Below are 17,538 nucleotides of genomic sequence, written 5' to 3'. Positions count from 1 at the left end.
TTCATTTCAATTGCTTTCCAAATGCACCTCAGTCCACCTTCATACAAATACTAATAGATCTAACAGGAGAAGTAATGGGTCAGTCAAAGTCACCCTTCAAGTAGGGAACAGAGATTTGGAGGTTTTAAATATTAGAGAGGTTTCTGGAAGGAAAAAATTTGGAATCTACAGGAAAAGCATCTCTGACCAGCCTAATCTGCTTAGTGGGTGAGGAAAAGAGAAATTATAAAAAAAAATCCTTGCAGCAAGAAGGAGGTCTCTTTTGTGCTGAGTCCATCAGAGCAGACAGAACTCTTAACTAAGGTCAGGGGGGGGGGTGCATTAGCCATGCAGTGGCATGGACAAGCTTCAAGGTAATGGAAGCTCTGTAGAGATCTGCAACTTCCTAAGTTAAAGAGTCTGCCCTGTATTTTAACATCTGATAGGGAATGTATAGACAGAATTTTAAACACTCCTTTAGGATTCCTTGCTCATTCTAGGCAGTGGGAGACACAAAGGCAAGGTCTTAGGTCTGGGGAAGGAAGCTGGGAGTCCTGACTCTCCCACCAGGCAATTTCATATAGGGGTCAGATAGTGGTAGTGAGTTATTCTAGAGGAAGAGAGACAAGCCTCTCCACATATTGGGAAAAACCTTAGAGTGGGCAGGGTGGAATAGGGCTTGCAGGCTGGAGCAGGCCCATTCCATCACAAATTGATGGCACAGTGGGAAAAAAGAGACTTGATTGACAGAAATTGTGAATTTGGCATGCACATGCACAGAGAGAACAGTGGAAGTTTGGGTTTTTCTCTCAGGTTGACTTGAGGAGGGTAAGATCAGACTAGCTAGGATGGAGTTAGCAGAGCAAGTAAAAATACGTAAGCTAACACAACAGGAGCCAGAAGCAGAGGATAGATGATGCCACCTCACCCAAAAACCTGATTCTTCTCCTTATCATTGGAGGCATAAGTCTCAAGAGTAGCACAGCTGGTGTTCTTACATCTATGCCAAGTCAAACTATTAGTTCCCTACTTGGCTCCAGAACACCTAGCCACAGTCATCCATGCAACAATCACCTCTAGAGTGGATTTCCGTAACTTGCTGTATGTGGGCCTGCCCTTATACTTGTTCCAGAAACTACAACTGGTCCAGAATGCCCCAAGGAGGTACGTCTGGCCTCAACCAGGGCCAGGACATTTTCCATCCTAGCCCCCACCTGGTGGAATGAGTTCCTGGAGCACCAGAGTTAGCACAGTTCTGCAGGGCCTGTAAAATAGAGTTATCCCAACAGGTTTTTGATTAGGACCAAAGTTAACGCCTATCTACTTACCTATTTATGTCCCTGCCCACCCAACCGTCCATCTATTTATGTATTGATTCACTCACAGACCAGCTTGAATCTTGGGAAAATTCTAACAATTATAGTAACACTCTGTGGAAGTACTGCTTCTGTTTTAACCTGCCACTATTTATTTAAATCAATTTGAAAACTTAATTTTGTTTTAATTTTGTATTATATAATTTTGTACACCACTCTGAGCTGACTTGCCGGAAGGATGGTCTAAAAATCTAATAAATAAATTAGAACAAGACTGCTGGGGGCTGGAAACACTGGCTGCTGCCTCTGCAGAGCCCTGCCCCAGCTTCCCAACTGCAGTGGCTAGGAGGCAGTGAAGGTCACGGGGGCCTCCATGGATGAGGTGACCACCCTTCCCATCTCCAGGCAGCAACAGCATGTCTTGCCTGCCTCCTTGGCAGAGCTGGGGGGGGGGGGCTTTTGCAGCTTTCACCCCACTCTCACTGCTTTCTCCTGTGGAAAGAGCTGGGGGGGGGGAAGGAGTGCTGACTTCCAGTTTGCTTTTAAAGCAGGCTTTGCAGTTAGTCTTCTTATATTTTCTGTTCCTTCTACTTAGAGGAGTTTTTTTACTGTACTTTCTACTACATTACTACCTATGCTTTTCAACATTTTTGCTGTTTCATTTTCAGTAACAACTACAATATTATGTGACCTAGTACTGCCTGTCTACTCTGATGTAGCTTCTAAAATGACCTGTAGATGATGTGCTGCTTTTATTGAACTTTGACCATTTGATGTTGCTAAGAATTATCCTTTGTTTATTAAAATACAACAATACATAGGTATTGTGAGCAGGGATAATCAAAAAGGCCTCATTTGTTCTTTTTGAGATTCATTTTGCTGAATTTTGTTTAGAATATTTGAAATCCAGTGATCCATCTTTGGTCTTCTGTGCAATCCTATGAGCAGAATTGCCACAGAAAGATCTTTTATCTTAAACATTTATGGGGTTGGGGGGGACTGAGCCTCCAATGGAGCCGTTGCAACTATTTCCTGCCTAAATGGTCACATAGTTCAGTGGAGCAGCACCCCATTACCCTCAGTTTATTATTTGTCACTGATAAAGTAGGTTTTCAGAAGTTCTTATCATTTCTAACCTCAGAAAATTTTATAGGAATCATAGAATCATACAATAATAGAGTTGGAAGGGACCTCATGGGTCATCTAGTCCAACCCCCTGCACTATGCAGGGCACTCACAACCCTATCGCTTATCCACTGTAACCTGCCACCCCCTTGAACCTTCACAGAATCAGCCTTTCTGTCAGATGGCTATCCAGCCTCTGTTTAAAAAATTCCAAAGATGGAGAACCCACCACCTCCCGAGGAAGCCTGTTCCACTCAGAAACCGCTCTAACTGTCAGGAACTTTTTCTGGATGTTAAGACGGAATTTCTTTAGTTCTGCTCCGTCTCTCCAGGGCAAGAGAGAACAACTCTGCTCCATCCTCTATATGTAAAGGTATCCCCTGTGCAAAGACCGAGTCATGTCTGACCCTTGAGGTGATGCCCTCTAGCGTTTTCATGGCAGACTCAATATGGGGTGGTTTGCCAGTGCCTTCCCCAGTCATTACCGTTTACCCCCCAGAAAGCTGGGTACTCATTTTACCAACCTTGGAAGGATGGAAGGCTGAATCAACCTTGAGCCGGCTGCTGGGATTGAACTCCTGGCCTCATGGGCAGAGCTTTCAGACTGCATGTCTGCTGCCTTACCACTCTGCGTCACAAGAGGCTCTCGCAGCCTTTTAAATACTTGAAGATGGTTATCAAGTCCCGTCTCAGTCATCTCCTCTCCAGACTAAACAGACCCTACCTTTCTTCATATGTCTTGGTCTCCAAACCCCTCACAGTCTTTGTTGCCATCCTCTGGACACACTCCAATTTGTCTTCATTGGTGAATTTTTTTTCTTTTGGTCAATATTCCAGTAGCCATTCTCATAGTTTTAGAAGTGTTTGGACAGATATTTCTCATTGATTTATTTCTTTGGGAAAGAAGTTTTCTGTGACCCCTACCCATTTGAGGCAGGCAGCTGGCACAGAACACCTGTTTAAAAAGTGCCCAGTGTGGGGCAAAAATGCTATAGACTAGACAATCATATTGTTGTTAGGCAAGGGCCATAATGTTGCCCACAGTGACAGGATAACAAATTAAATGTTGTCCTTTAGGAAAATATTTCCCCTACTAAATCTCAGTCTGTGCCTGAAAATTCTTCCAATTCACCTTCTGTGGTGTTGACCAAGTCTGCCCACCTGTTTTGAGGCTGATTCCAAGGAGCTTGTCAGAACTGCCACTTAAAAAGGCTAGGAGCAAAGCAAAACACAAAAACCATTCTAAAATGGATCACAAACAACATCATTCATGGACAGGTCTGGTCCTAGAGCCACTGCCTGCATTGGCGAAGATGCGCAAGAGACTGATCTTAAAAGGGAATGAGAGTGAACTGTATCATACAGCATTCATTTTCAGTTATGTACATGTGTAATAGCTATGTAAGGAAAACTGCATAGGCTGCTGGCAATCTTTGATTCAGTAAAGTGGACAGAAAACGTGCTTGTCATTTCCCCTACTGGCACCCCCCCCACACACACACACCCCGGAATATGACTAGTATCCATATTTTTTTGCATTTCAGTTACATGATTACAGATTGGGGTGGGAGGGTCACATGATATGGCTCCAATTCAGGCAGTCATTTTTCCATGTTGATATGTTACTCCAGTGAGTACATTTGATGATTTTTAAATGATCATAAAGAGGATTGGTTAAAATGAATAAATGTGAAAGTTTCTTCAGGGTTAGAAACTCTAACCACTATGGCACACTGGTTTTCATGGAGTAGCTGCTATTAAACAGTAGCAGGCAGGTGAATAATGCAAGTCCCATAATATCAAGTGATTGTCGGTGTGCCTAACCATGACTGGTCTAGTTCTCTTAGCCAGGATTCAAAGAGAGTGAGGACTCCTCAGAGGAGGAAGATGCCAGTATAGCCAGACCAGAGGCAGCAGAAGCTGACAAGGTGCAAACATGCAAAGATTTACAACTAAGAGCACACACAGGGTCATCTCCACTGCCCATCCAGCTGATGAGAGCCAAAGGTGCAGGTTTAGAGCAGAGCTGTGGACTAAAAGAAGATATGTTCAGCCACCTGCCGAACTTGAGGATGAGTTATTGCAGGATGAGGTTGGAACAGCTGGCATCTGCCTGTTAAATATCTTGAAGGACACTGTGGGGGTGTGGATGCAATGAAGATATAGGCTAACACTCTTTTGCCTGCAAATCTTGACTTTTTGGATCAGACTACTGTTCTGGATTAATTTCTGAACTCCTAAACCTTGGATTAGAGTGATTATGCATCCTGTAATCTTCCTTGGCTTTGAAGACCAGTGAAGAACGCAGCAATCTGCTACCTGGCCAGCTATTACATTCTGTCTCAAATGCCTAAACTCTCAGGAAAGGGCTTTGTCCCCTCTGCCTTTTACTGATAGAAACAAAGACTTTAGCACTGCCAATACTAGTATGGTTACCAAGCAACTGCCATTGTGGACATTTATTTATTTGATTTATAGGTGGACCTTCTCTGCAAGCAGGCTTGGGGCAGCTAACAACATAAAAAACAATACAAACCATAGTTAAAATTTAAGGCTACATGCACTGATTTTATTGTTTTTTTTTTCTGGGCGGGGGGGCTAACCCTCAATGTATTTTTAGTTTCAGATCTTTATGCAAACCTGGGTTTTTTTCTCAGAATCATGGAAATATCTGTTTTGTCTGTTCATGACTCCAGTCTCTAGATTTACGTATCCACAAATGGGACCATGTTGAGAACTACAGATACTATATTGACATAATATTTTTAAGAGCGACAAAAGGGTGTGCAAACAGTTTATTATCCAACTTGAAGTTTTGCAGCTGATTGGTGCTTCAGGTTTCTTTCTTCATCTTGCCCTTTCAATTGGTTTTCTTGAATTGAGTGTTGTCCTGCTGGTGAGAGGCAAGAGGACTGGCTTGAGAAACCGGTCAGAAAATTGAGCTCTTCCGGTAATGGGAGCTGCGCCTGCCTACAATGCACAAAAATAGGGAAAAAAAAACCAAAGTAACTTAGTTTATCTTCATGAGAGAGCCCTATCTATATCAGCTTAGTTCATTTTACTGATTTTTTCCCTTTCATCATGGAGTTGAGCTGCCTTTGGCTGATAAGTGAATGATAAAAGTCATAACAAACCAACAGTTATCATCAGAGTCATGCGGCCAGTAACGTTTATATGGATTTTTGTTTTAAACTGAACTTTTCAGGGTTCAGTAGTGTAAATATGCCTACCTATTTCCTGATTACGTCTGGACTAGGGCTGATAACAGTAAAATAAAATAAATGAATAGTGAATAAAATTACATAATTGGGTGAAAAAATTATTAAATAAAAATAATTAGAAAGGTCACAAGAGAAACTATCACTTTAGAAACACTCTGTGCACCTATTCCCTTTGGTGCTGTCTAAAATGACCTGAAAGCTCTATGGAGTAGTTATGTTTTACAGCCTTGCCAGAAAGCCAGGAAAACAGAAGGTAGCCTGATCTCTTCTGGGAGGCAGTTTCACAGGCATGGGGCAACCACTGAGAAGGCCCGATCCCAGCCACTTACAAAGCACTCCCTAGACAGAGGCTTGCATGCTTGCTGAGAAGAGGGAAGGTACTGCTCAGGAACATATGTATATGATAGATTAACATTCCAATAACAGTATATTCTGATATTTTTAATGCCCAAAGATCTAAAGGTTACTATCAATTCTACTATCTTCTTTGAGAAATCCTCCTCCTCCAGAGGAACAAGGCAATTCACTTTAAGAAGGGAATTTATTGGATTCCATTCATCGTCTTTATTTACCTTTTTGTGTGTTTATTATGGTGATTTATAAGGAGTATCAATAATCAAACAAACAAGACAGAGATGTTTCTGGGGAATGATTACATGCTGTCTGAAACACAGAAGAAGAAAGGGGAACTCCATTTTTCCCTTCCACCCAGCACTTCCTTCAACCCAACACCTCTTCGTTTTTTACATGAACTATTTAAATTCCCTGTTCAGAAGAATCCAACTGGTAATTGATATATCACCTCTCTCTGGAACTTTTCGGTTTCTTCTAGGAACTCTTCTTCGACGTCTTTTTCTCCTGCTGCGAGGCCGTCTTTTGTGGATAACGTAGCGTAAAGCACGTTTTGCCATTGTCAGTGCAAGTTCCTTTCAGCCTTGGAGACAACTATGGATTCCGTTTGGGGTCTTTGTGGCAGATGATGTTCTTATAACCAAACAAACAAAACAGTTAGAGATGTGTATTTTGTCTTTACGTTATGCATCATTGTAATATATAATAGTTGAATTAATAAGAATGTACCAGGTAAAAATATCAGAGGTGGTATCCAAGTCTGACTTTTAAGAGCTGTATTTAAGACCTGTGCTATGTAAGAGATTTCTTCCATTTGTAAGATTCATTGCAGGTGTAATAAGTATTCAGAGAGTGAACAAAGATAAATCAGATACAACTTTGGAAGAGATCTTTTACTTTTCTAGGGAGAAATTCATTTTGTGTAGCTTACCTAGTCATAGGAGCAGCAAACACTGAAGGATCAGCTGACATGGTATCAGTGTTGTTATGGTATCAGTGACATCATAAACGGGAGCCTTACAATGGCATTAACACTGACAAAACTTGAAGATTTCTTGAAATATAATTATATACCTTATTCAAAGCCCAGCTTACTCTTTGAGATTACTTGGTGTCCAACAAAGCTGTTCAATAGCGTGTGACGTACAATAATCTGATATCATGTAGAAACAATGCAATTTAATATCCCTCTATTAATTGAATTTCTATACCACCCTCCCATAAGGCTCAGGGCAGTTTCTATAAAACGTCATGGGTATACATCATAATCATAGTAACAGTAATCATAACAGTGGTTTCAAAACTGAACAGAATATTATAACAGATTCACATTGTATCAACAACTTTTAACATGAACCCATAGGTAGATCAGTTTGGTTCAAGTCATGTAGGGGGGTGTCTGGGAGATCAGCACATGTTGGGTTGGCCAGCATCAGCCAAATGCCTGGTGGAGTAGCTCCCTTTTACAGGCCCTACAGAATTGTGGAAGGGAATTGTGGATCTCTACAGGGAGCTTTTTTCACCAGGTGGGGGCCAGGACAGAGAAGCCTCTGGCCTTGGTTGAGGTCCGGTGTGCTTCTTTGGTGCCAGGGATCATCAGCCAGTTGGCGGTGGCAGAGCATACGGCTCTTTTGGTGGTATAGGCAGATACAGTCTCTCAGGTACACTGGGCCCAGACTGCGTGTGGCCTTGTTTGGTGTAGTGATTAGGAGTGCGGACTTCTAATCTAGCATGCCAGGTTCGATTCTGCGCTCCCCCACATGCAACCAGCTGGGTGACCTTGGGCTCGCCATGGCATTGATAAAACTGTTCTGACCGAGCAGTGATATCAGCACTCTCTCAGCCTCACCCACCCCACAGTGTGTCTGTTGTGGGGAGAGGAATGGGAAGGCGACTGTAAGCTGTTTTGAGCCTCCTTCGGGTAGGGAAAAGTGGCATATAAGAACCAACTCTTCTTCTTCTTGAAGGTGATCACAAAAACCTTAAGCCTGATCCAGAATTCGACTGGGATCCAGCAGAGTTGTTGGTGCAGGCCGAATGTGGGATCTCCATGATGTATTTGTGAAGATCCTGGCCGTGGCATTCTGGACCAGTTGCAGTTTTTTGAAAATCGAACATTTACCAAAAAAAGGAAAAGAAACTTTTTAGGCAAATACTCGTGGTGAAAAAATATATAATTGCATCTCTCATTCTTATTTGGTAGCAGAACACTCTTCCTCAACAAGAGGTTGTGTTTGCAAAACCAAAGAGGCAAAAATTCATACAGAAAACATAAAGCATACAAAAGGCCAAAAGAAGACAAGATTTTTTTTTGTCTCCTGGCAGCTCAGGACCTAGGTTCCTAGGGGATAGTTTCCAATTCCATTAGTCAAAAACCCACACTATACTCTGCCATTCTTTGAATTCCATACAAGATGAGATGGAGGTACCCTGGATCCTGGTGCACTCCACTCTTATTTAAATCACACTGCTTTCTGTTCCTGGTGACAATCCACAGGGTGATAAAGGCAGGATTGAAATGGCTTGGAGTCATTTAAACCCTGATTTCTGTTCTCCGTAGCTTTTCACAGGGAGCAGAAAGCAGGACCATTTGAACCCGTTTTCTGCTTGCAGCAGAAAGTCATCAGGAGCAGAAAGCAGCAGTGGTTTAAATGGCTCTGGACCATTTCAATCCTTTCAAATCCTGCAAAAAGCTACAGGGAGCTGAGAGCAGGGTTTAATGACGGAGTCATTTAAACCAAACAGCTGAGTGGTAGGGAGATCTACTCAGAATCCTACTGAAGACTATTTAGTGGGTCTTACTCCTAGGAAAATGTTCTTAGATTTGCACTCCCAGTCACATTTATTCCTTTTTTTTCTTTGCCAGTACTCATCTAGACATCTCCCATCCCTCTTTAAATAATCCAGCTCCAAAGTAAACCATGGTGCCAGATTCCACCTTAAGGGCAGGACAGGAGCTTTGTGTTCCAAGATCCAGGACTTAGTTTCCAGCACTCACCACAGACTCAAAAGAGCTGCCATTCAGGATTCTACAATCACCTCAAACATTCTGGAATCTGATTAGATCCATAAGTCACCATGGGCAGATACATCTGTTTGATGTTTATTTTTTCAGCATTCTGGTGACTTGCCCATACTATTTTCTACGTTCTACTTCTCTGTTCTCAGCAGACATTTCAAAATGAAATACAAGTCCAAAATGGATACAAGGGCTGCTAAAAATCAGGGAATTTGATTATTAGATACTGTTCTGTAAATCATCACTTTGAAGCAATAGAAGATGTCATATCGACTGTGTGACCTCACAACTACTATAACCTTTAAAGTAAACCATAATACATAAGATTATTTCATAAACTCAAATACCATCCTAGAAGACAGATTGCACTGGCTTTGCCCAAATGACCTGCTTCTCTATGTAAACTTTTAACTTCACCAGAATCCTAGGAAAATGTCACAACGTCTCTGCAGACCTCCTCTGCAAACAAAACAAAAGAACAACACATTCTAGAATTCAGAGAAAACAGAGGAAGAGAAGATGGAAGATGAAAGGTAAGAAGCAATGCTGACTGTCTTAGTAAATAATGCAGCATTATACCTTGTGAGTAACAAAAGGGGGTCATTTAGTGCAAGAAGCTATTTGAAAAACCATAAATTTGGTGTTGATGTTAGTCTACATGCTTTTCTCATTTCATTAATGAAGCAGAAATAGAACATAATAGTTCTGCATGTAGGGGAAATTTTCTCATTTAAAGAATCAGAACAAATATTTTCTACATTTGTTTGTACAGGAACTTCAGCTCCCACTGTGATCTCTCAAAAAAAAAGCAAAACAATGATTTTTGCAAGCCTCCTTTTCTAGTGTACAGCTGTTTTGGAAATGTCATCCAACAAGATGATTTGTGCCACATGACATGAATGAACCACCAATCAAGCAAAGCCAGATGGACTGACATTGCAAGATGCTGAAGTCTTCCAATGAGAAGCAATCTGTCATTAAACATAAACTCACAATTTCTCTACTATCTGGTCTGATTACTTCGTTGACTCTTGCTTAATTAAGGGGGAGAAGAAACATCATGTTTGAGTTGTTTCTTTTGATAATTTTTTAAAAAATTATAAACACCACTTAAAGTTAATAACAGAATCATAAAAGATAAAAAACTACAATGTTATATTTCTGTGTTCTACAAAACAGTTCTTATAATCTTGACAATTAAAGTGTTTTTCTTCATACATAATATTGATCAAAACAACTAAAAATGGTTGAATATTATCCAGAAACTATCTATTTCAATACTAGATTTTTTTACAGACACGTCAGTCCGTTTTAATTGATTGTTTAAAGTATGTCAATTTAGACATTAAAACAAGTCAAAGTCTTCTAAATTTATCATTGAAAAGAGCTGATTTTTTCCTGAAAGAAAACAAAGCACACCTTAGCAGTAAATGACACTAATTCTCAATTAGAGATATTTACTGCATCTTTCAGATAACAAGCAAGATTACCCTGGGATTAAATGATAATTGCAGTCTGTTATATTGCTGTGTCTAAAATTCCTTGCCAGAAGCATCTAATCCTGTGATAAGGTCACAATACATGTAACTAGTATGTATATCAGTATTCACAGTGCAAACAGATGCCTTGTACATTCTCATAAGTCTGACGGTCTATAAGTATCAAATACCACTGATGAGGAATTCTTTAAAAGGTTTCCTCTTAAATCACAATCTATCAGCAAAGAGGTTACTTTTAACCAAATCTAGTCCCGGTGTTCTCAATGAATACTATAACCTAGACCTTTCTTCCATTTTTCATAAATCTTTCTGATGATTCAAGTATATTAGTAAGCTTATTATTTGTAAGAGTTATTATTATTTATTTTAAGACACTAGCTTCCCTTTTTTTTAGAATTATGTCGTGTTCCACATAGACCCATGCTTCTTGAAAAGTGCAAAGGCAACATTTCTAAATTGTAGACAGTATATGCTTATTCCCTCAGCTCAATCTGTCACTTGATTGGAGGTCAATAGCAGACCAGTCTTTCCTCCTTGATTAAATACAGTTGGCTTCCTTAACAACTACTGTGGACTACATAAGCATGGACATAATGGTATAATCCAGGTGTCAATAGGTATACATTTATAATAGGTATTATAACATGAATAACTGAAGGGAACCTGATCGAGTTCTTATTCCAATTTTCTTTTTTCTTGGAACTTAATAGTTAAAAAATCACTAACAATATACACCTGTTCTACATCTACAAATCTGTCTGAATAATACTTATCAGAGAAGCCAGTTTAACAGCTTGTTAATGATTCATAATGAGAGAATCCATCACCCCATTCGATATCAATTTATATATTACTCTAGCTTTCATTCAAAGTTTTATTAGTCCAGATAAATTTCAGTACCAATTTCCCCTATGACCCAAGTAACAATAGTAATATTCTGTGGGATGTTGGTACATAAGAAACAATATTAAGGATATTTATTTTGATTATTGAAATTCTGCCTATCCAAGACAATTTCAATGACACACATTTGTTTAGATTTTTAAAGGTCCTTAAACAAAATTCTGACGGTTATGCTGGCTGAGTTAGCCCCTCTAAAATCCACACTCTTAAATACCTTTCTGGATATGATAACAGTAAGTGTGAAAAGTTCTCTCCCCCCCCCCCAATGTTTAAAGCAACCCACTCAGACTTGTTGATACATATTCTGACACATTTGAAAATGAGTTGAACAAGTTCATAAATCCTGTCAAATACTGATCAGGTTTGGATATAAAGATATATAATCTATGTACAAATATTAAAAGACTGATACTTCTAAGGTAAAGCCAGAAGGGTTGCTATTGTTCCTTTAAACGAGGTTCAAGGAATATGTGACAGTGATGACGAGCAGCCTTATTCATTTTTAAACCGTCCGCACCGCGGACTAAATAATTGAGTAAGGGCTGTTGGGGAGGAGTTAGGGCGGGACCTGTCCGGGATAAAAGCTTGGAGGAGGGAATCAGGAGCCGCTTTGCGGCTCCTGATTCGCTCCTCGGAGTGGCAATCCAGGGCCAAGTGGCCAATTGGGAAGCGCGCGAAGTGTGCCTCCCTGTTGGCCACTTGGCCCATCTCCCAAACGGCCCGCCGCTAACTCTACACTCCTCCCGAGCAGCCATCCTTGCCAGATGGCTGCCGGCCAGGAGCCTTACCCCACGCCGCTGGGATCCAGTGGAACTTCATCCCCTTCGCCCAGCAGCTGCCCTTCCCTGCCAGTGTGCCTCGCGGACTTCCTACCCCCCCCCCCCAAATGCCACCCCAGCCCTTAACACCCCCACCCCGAGCGTCCGCTCCCACTCGACCCACACCGCGCCCTTCCGAACCCGACCGATGAGGAGCCTCCCCGCCCGCCGAAACCCGCCCCCTTCCCACCCCCAAACCCCCACTTACACCTGCTTCCCCGCCTGGGCCCGGAATTCCCTGCTGCCGCCGCTACTCCAACAACACACTTCGCCACAGCCGCCGCCCACGACAACTCAACGCTGACAAGATGGCGGCCATTCCTCGGACACCCCTGCGGACCCGCTCCTCGCCCAACACCATGCCGACGCTTCCCGCCGACGCCCCAAAATGGTGACGCTGTGCGGGCCGCTGCCACGGAACCACTGCCGCTGGACCACCGCCCACGCTCACTCTAAGGGCACAAGATGGCCGCCATGACTCGCCCAACGGTGTGGAGCTGCTCCTAGCCCAGCGCCCCGCTGACGCCTCCCGCCGCTACCCAAAAATGCCGCCGCTGCATGGAGCGCCCCCGTGGAGCCGCTGCTGCTGGACTGACATGCGAAGCCTTCGAAGCCCGCACTCACCCACCTGCCCACCTGCGCTCCTGCACGCTGTCACATGCCCGGGACCTGGTGAGTCTCCAGGATGGGGAGGGGGGGCCCAGGCCGACAGCCACCACCCCTCCAAGCCAGGGACCGTCCAACACCCTCCCGCTGCCACTTTATCCCTCTCCTAGCGCCTGCTGTATTTCAACCACAGCGGGCTTAATTCCTAGTAGACTCATAGAATCACAGAGTTGGAAGGGACCTCCTGGGTCATCTAGTCCAGCCCCCTGCACTATGCAGGACACTCACATCCCTATCGCTCATCCACTGTAACCTGCCACCCCCTTGAGCCTTCACATAATCATCCTCTCTGTCAGATGGCTATCCAGCCTCTGTTTAAAAATTTCCAAAGATGGAGATTTTATTTTAGATTCAGTATTTTATTGATTCAAAACATTTTCCAGGAGATGACTATCAGTATTTGATTACCAAGCTAAGGATTTATTGATTTAATCAAATTTTTAAACTGGTTTCCTATGCTAATACGCTTCAGGAATGCAAGCAAAAGGGTCATTTGATCTGGTCAAAGGCCTTTCCTGCATCTTTAAAAAGGATTGCTCACATATCTCTTATTTGAGTTCAATGTGCAGCTGTAGTGCATTGGACACATTGAGTTCAATGTGCAGCCTGTGTACAGCAGCAGCAAAAAAGGCAGCATCCATGGTAGGGTATATTAAAACAAGTACTGAGAATAAAGCAGCAAGTATTGTTATGTCTTTGTATGTAGCCATTTTGCTACATACAGAATGTGGAAACCAAGATGATCAAGAAGTTGGCACACCTGTCCTGTAAGGAAAAGTTGGAGCCTGGGCCTTTTTAGTTTAGAAGAAATGGCTAAGGGGGGCAGGGTAGCATAGTAGAGGTTTATAAAATTATGCTTGGGTGGAAAAAGAACTTTGAAAGCACCAATGAAGTGGATGTGCCATCAGTGCAGGACAGTCAAAAGGAGTAATGTGGAATTCACTGCCAGTGGAGGTAGTGATCAGAAGGATAGGTGGCTTTAAAAGAGGGGTTTAGCCGGATTCAAGGACTGATGAATAAAAAGAGCCTCCATATTCAGAGGCTGTGTGAAACCAAGAGCTAACTAAACAGCTAACAAAGGAAGCCTCTGTGCTCCATTTTTAAAACTCTCCAAGGCAATTGATTGATTGCCATGTGAAACAGGAGGCTGGGAGCGCTGTTGTGTTCTTCCTTTTGGTGGGTTTCCTAGAGGTAGCTGGCTGGCCACAGTCTGAACAGAATGCTGGACTAGCTGGGCCTTGGTGCTGATCCAGCATGTGCTTATGTAAGAAAAAATCTTCTCCTGGCACACAGAGGCATATATCTTGAATAAAATGATGTTGGTCTTAAAGGTGCCACTGGACTCAAACTTTGTTCTACTGCTTCGGACCAACATGGGTACCCACCTGAGTCTATATTTAGCATAGTTAGACTGGGAATTTCTTGATCTCTTCACGTAATCTCCTTCAGCATCCTTTGAGCATACTTCCTTCCTGCTTGCTTATAGAACAGACAGAATGAACAACGGAACAAATAGACCATTTGGACTTTCTCTTCTTTCTACATGAAGTTTTTTCTCTCTTCTTAATAAACCCCTCTATTTTATTCTTTTAATCATCTCAATGCATTCCTCCTCTTTGTGTATTTAAACTCTGCCAAAACCCACCCACCCTCAGCAACCCTAAAAGTGGTGGTCTCGCCAATTATAATAATAAATCAGGTAGTTTCCTGATCCTAAAATGAAACTAAAATTATGACAATAACTAAACCAGACAAAGAGCCTTAGTTATCTCCTATGATTAGATTTTTAGTGGAATTGTTTAATTTTTAAATATGGACTAGGTGATCAACAGGAATCTGAATCACGCAGAACTGGAAGAGACCATAAAGGGCCAGCCAGTTTAGCTCCCTACCTTCTTGGGGGCTTAAAAAACACACTCCTGACAGGTACTCATCCAATCTACTCCTAAAAACTTCCGAGATTCCAGCACACTCTGTGGCAGCATATTCCATCTACGAACAGCCCTCACCATCAGAAAATGCTTTCTAATAGAAAGTGGAACTTCCTTTCCTATAATTTGCTCCTAATCCTTATCTCTAAAACTGGCCCCCTCTTCTCCAAGCTACACATACCAAATTCTCTCAGCCTCTCCTTGTAAGGCATGGATCCCAACCCCTCAACCATCCTAGTTGCCCTTCTCTGAACATGTTCCAACTTGTCATTATCCTTCTTGAACGGTGTTGCCCAGAATGGGACAAAATAGAAATATGTCTGAAAATGAATGTGTCTGGTACTATCCTGGTTCAAGTGAAGCCCATTCCCTTGTCTCGAAATGCTCCCAGTACATAATAAACTTATAACTTTTCTGTATTCATTTCTAATCCAGTCCTCTTTTTTTGTGGAGGTGGAAGGCATGACTGAAATTGAGACTAGGAGGCCCTAGAAACCAACAGTGCTTTGTACTCTACAAATTTATGAGACACAATGTTGGTGACAAGATGGCTTGAACACAAACTTCACATCTGTAAGATCACAAAAGCATTATGCCATAAATATTAAATCACACTTAGTTCTGCATTTTTGTGTGATCTGGGATCAGGAGAAGTTGGGTAAAAATGTTCTATAGTCCTTTGGGGCTGGAAGAAATAGCTCAGACATATTAAAATTAGGAAATTTTGGACTCTCCATTAACTCTCCATGCATATGTCCCAACACCAAAATAAACTGAAGTATTGTGGAAATATTTTGAATCATGCTGTTGTCATTCAGAAACTATAAGAGTCCCTAAGACTTTCATGTTTGTTTCGTGCCTCCTTGGTATCTGTGAGCGCCATCCACATACTGGGCTGAATTAGGACTGTGCATAGTTCTCAATGTCATAGTAGCTTGCCATATATTTAGCTATGTGTACTTAGAGATCACTGGCTTTCAGTTAGGCCTTGAAAAGCTAAACATAGCCATTTCTTCTTTATTGATACAGTATAAATTTATCTTTTTAAACTTGGTTTGTAATTCTAGATGCATAGCTGTTTGTCTGTAGCATGAGAATAAAACATTAATCCATCAGCACAAAAAGATTGAAATAAACCAGAACTACAAAATCTGCTATCATGACATACATATCTTTCTAGTATAGTAAGATCCAAAGTCATTGATTGTGTTTACTACATAGAAACTGGTTTTAGGTATGAAATATGCAAGGTAGCAGAAGACTTTATGAGCACATAGATGTTGACCCTTTAAGTAACCATGCATCACATTGCATAGTTTCATAAACCCAAATACCATCCTCGAAGCTAGGCTGCCCTGGCTTCACTTAAATGACATGTTCCTCTGCATAGGCCTCTAACATCACAAGAACCCCAGGAAAATGACACGATGTCCCTGCAGGCCCCCTACCCTTGCCAGAGGCAGAAGAAAGAAGGGTTCTAAGAAAGGGAGGAAAGGGCGCAGGGGCAAAGGGAAAGACCTTGGGAGAGGTAAAGTGAAACCCTCATAGCTTTTGAATGGGAATAGGTACTATGTTGCCTTGTACATCTGTTAACCATACATTCTGCATTCTGTTGATCTAAAGAACATGCTGTTCATATAGTCAATTAATGTTATATTCCTAGCCCTAATGCATTGTTCAGTCCATGTCCTATACTAGTATTATTATTTATTTCATTTATATGCTGCCCTTCCCTATAGCTCAGGGTTCTTTGTGATTACTATATGATTACATTTATCTTTATGTACTCTTTAATCTCCTTTGATGTTTAGTGAGAAAGATAGGCTATAAATAAACTAATAAATACCAAATGAAGACTATACTTTGTCATTTAGAAAAATGGTGTTTGGCTCTGAGAAGCTAATTTACAAATCCTACATACGATCATAGCCTTTCTAAATGTCCCATGCATATGTGGAATCTTGGGTTATAATTTTTCCAAATATAACAGTGGAATACTAGCCCAGGCTAGTCTGATCTTATCAGATCTTGGAAGCTAAGCAGGGATGGTTTGGGCTAATATTTCAATGGGAAACCTTCAAGGAATACTGAGGTTGTGGTGCAGAGGTGAGCAATGGCAAACCATCTCTGAATTTCTGTTGCCTTGATAACCCTACAGGGTTGGCTATAAGTTAGCTATGACTCGATGGCACTATCTCTCTCTCTCACACGCACACTCCTGAAATGTTTTTGTTTCCTTCAATAGTATCTAAAGCCTGCACTGTGTATTACTACAGGAAGATAAGATGAACACCACAAGCTTCTTTCCCAGTGTACAGCTGCTTTGGCAATGTCGTCCAGTACCAGCAAATTAATTCCTGCCACATGTGTCTACCACCCACTGCAGAGGCAAGGCCAGATGGATTGACACTGCAAGATGCCCAAGCCCTTCAATGAGGAGCAGTCTTGTCATTAAATGTGAAGCCACAGATTCTTTTGTGCCTGGCCTGTTTCCTTCATCAGCTCTTGTATGTGAGCTAGTAGTTTCATTGCTAGAAGAAGCTATTGTGTTCTGCTCTTTTAAGTCATTCTTCTTCTTTGGAAAAAGGATTGAATATAAGAGTGGGAGGCTCAATAAACCAGCAAGGCACCCTTAGCTTTATGAGTGAGATGAAATGTTAAGTGATAAGATGCCCTGAACACAAGCTTCACCTGTGAGATCACTGAGACA

At 41.7% G+C, this 17,538-nt stretch overlaps 1 protein-coding gene and 3 long non-coding RNA genes across 6 annotated transcripts in view; 3 read left to right on the top strand and 1 right to left on the bottom strand.

Moving 5' to 3' along the window:
• The window catches only part of TLL1 (tolloid like 1), a 240,000-nt gene that overhangs the window by 54,431 nt on the left and 168,031 nt on the right, over positions 1 to 17,538 (top strand). The gene's annotated exons all lie outside the window — the stretch shown is intronic.
• LOC143819707 (uncharacterized) lies at positions 5,201 to 9,014 on the bottom strand. Of its 3 annotated transcripts, none has more exons than XR_013225052.1 (3): positions 8,991 to 9,014; positions 6,444 to 6,625; positions 5,201 to 5,390 (listed from the first exon to the last, which is right to left on the bottom strand). It is a non-coding gene; the product is annotated as an uncharacterized LOC143819707 (long non-coding RNA). The 3 variants fall into 3 exon arrangements; XR_013225050.1 differs by lacking the exon at positions 8,991 to 9,014 and adding an exon at positions 6,924 to 6,985; XR_013225051.1 differs by lacking the exon at positions 8,991 to 9,014 and adding an exon at positions 6,722 to 6,875.
• Positions 9,356 to 10,010, top strand: LOC143819711 (uncharacterized). Its single transcript, XR_013225054.1, has 2 exons — positions 9,356 to 9,544; positions 9,784 to 10,010. It is a non-coding gene; the product is annotated as an uncharacterized LOC143819711 (long non-coding RNA).
• On the top strand, positions 16,150 to 17,298 carry LOC143819705 (uncharacterized). Its single transcript, XR_013225048.1, has 2 exons — positions 16,150 to 16,356; positions 17,074 to 17,298. It is a non-coding gene; the product is annotated as an uncharacterized LOC143819705 (long non-coding RNA).

Source organism: Paroedura picta, chromosome 10 (genome assembly GCF_049243985.1).
Source record: "Paroedura picta isolate Pp20150507F chromosome 10, Ppicta_v3.0, whole genome shotgun sequence".
NCBI classification, from domain to species: Eukaryota; Metazoa; Chordata; class Lepidosauria; order Squamata; family Gekkonidae; genus Paroedura; species Paroedura picta.
The sequence above is the reverse complement of the archived record's forward strand: the minus strand, read 5'-3'. Positions and strand labels throughout refer to the sequence as shown.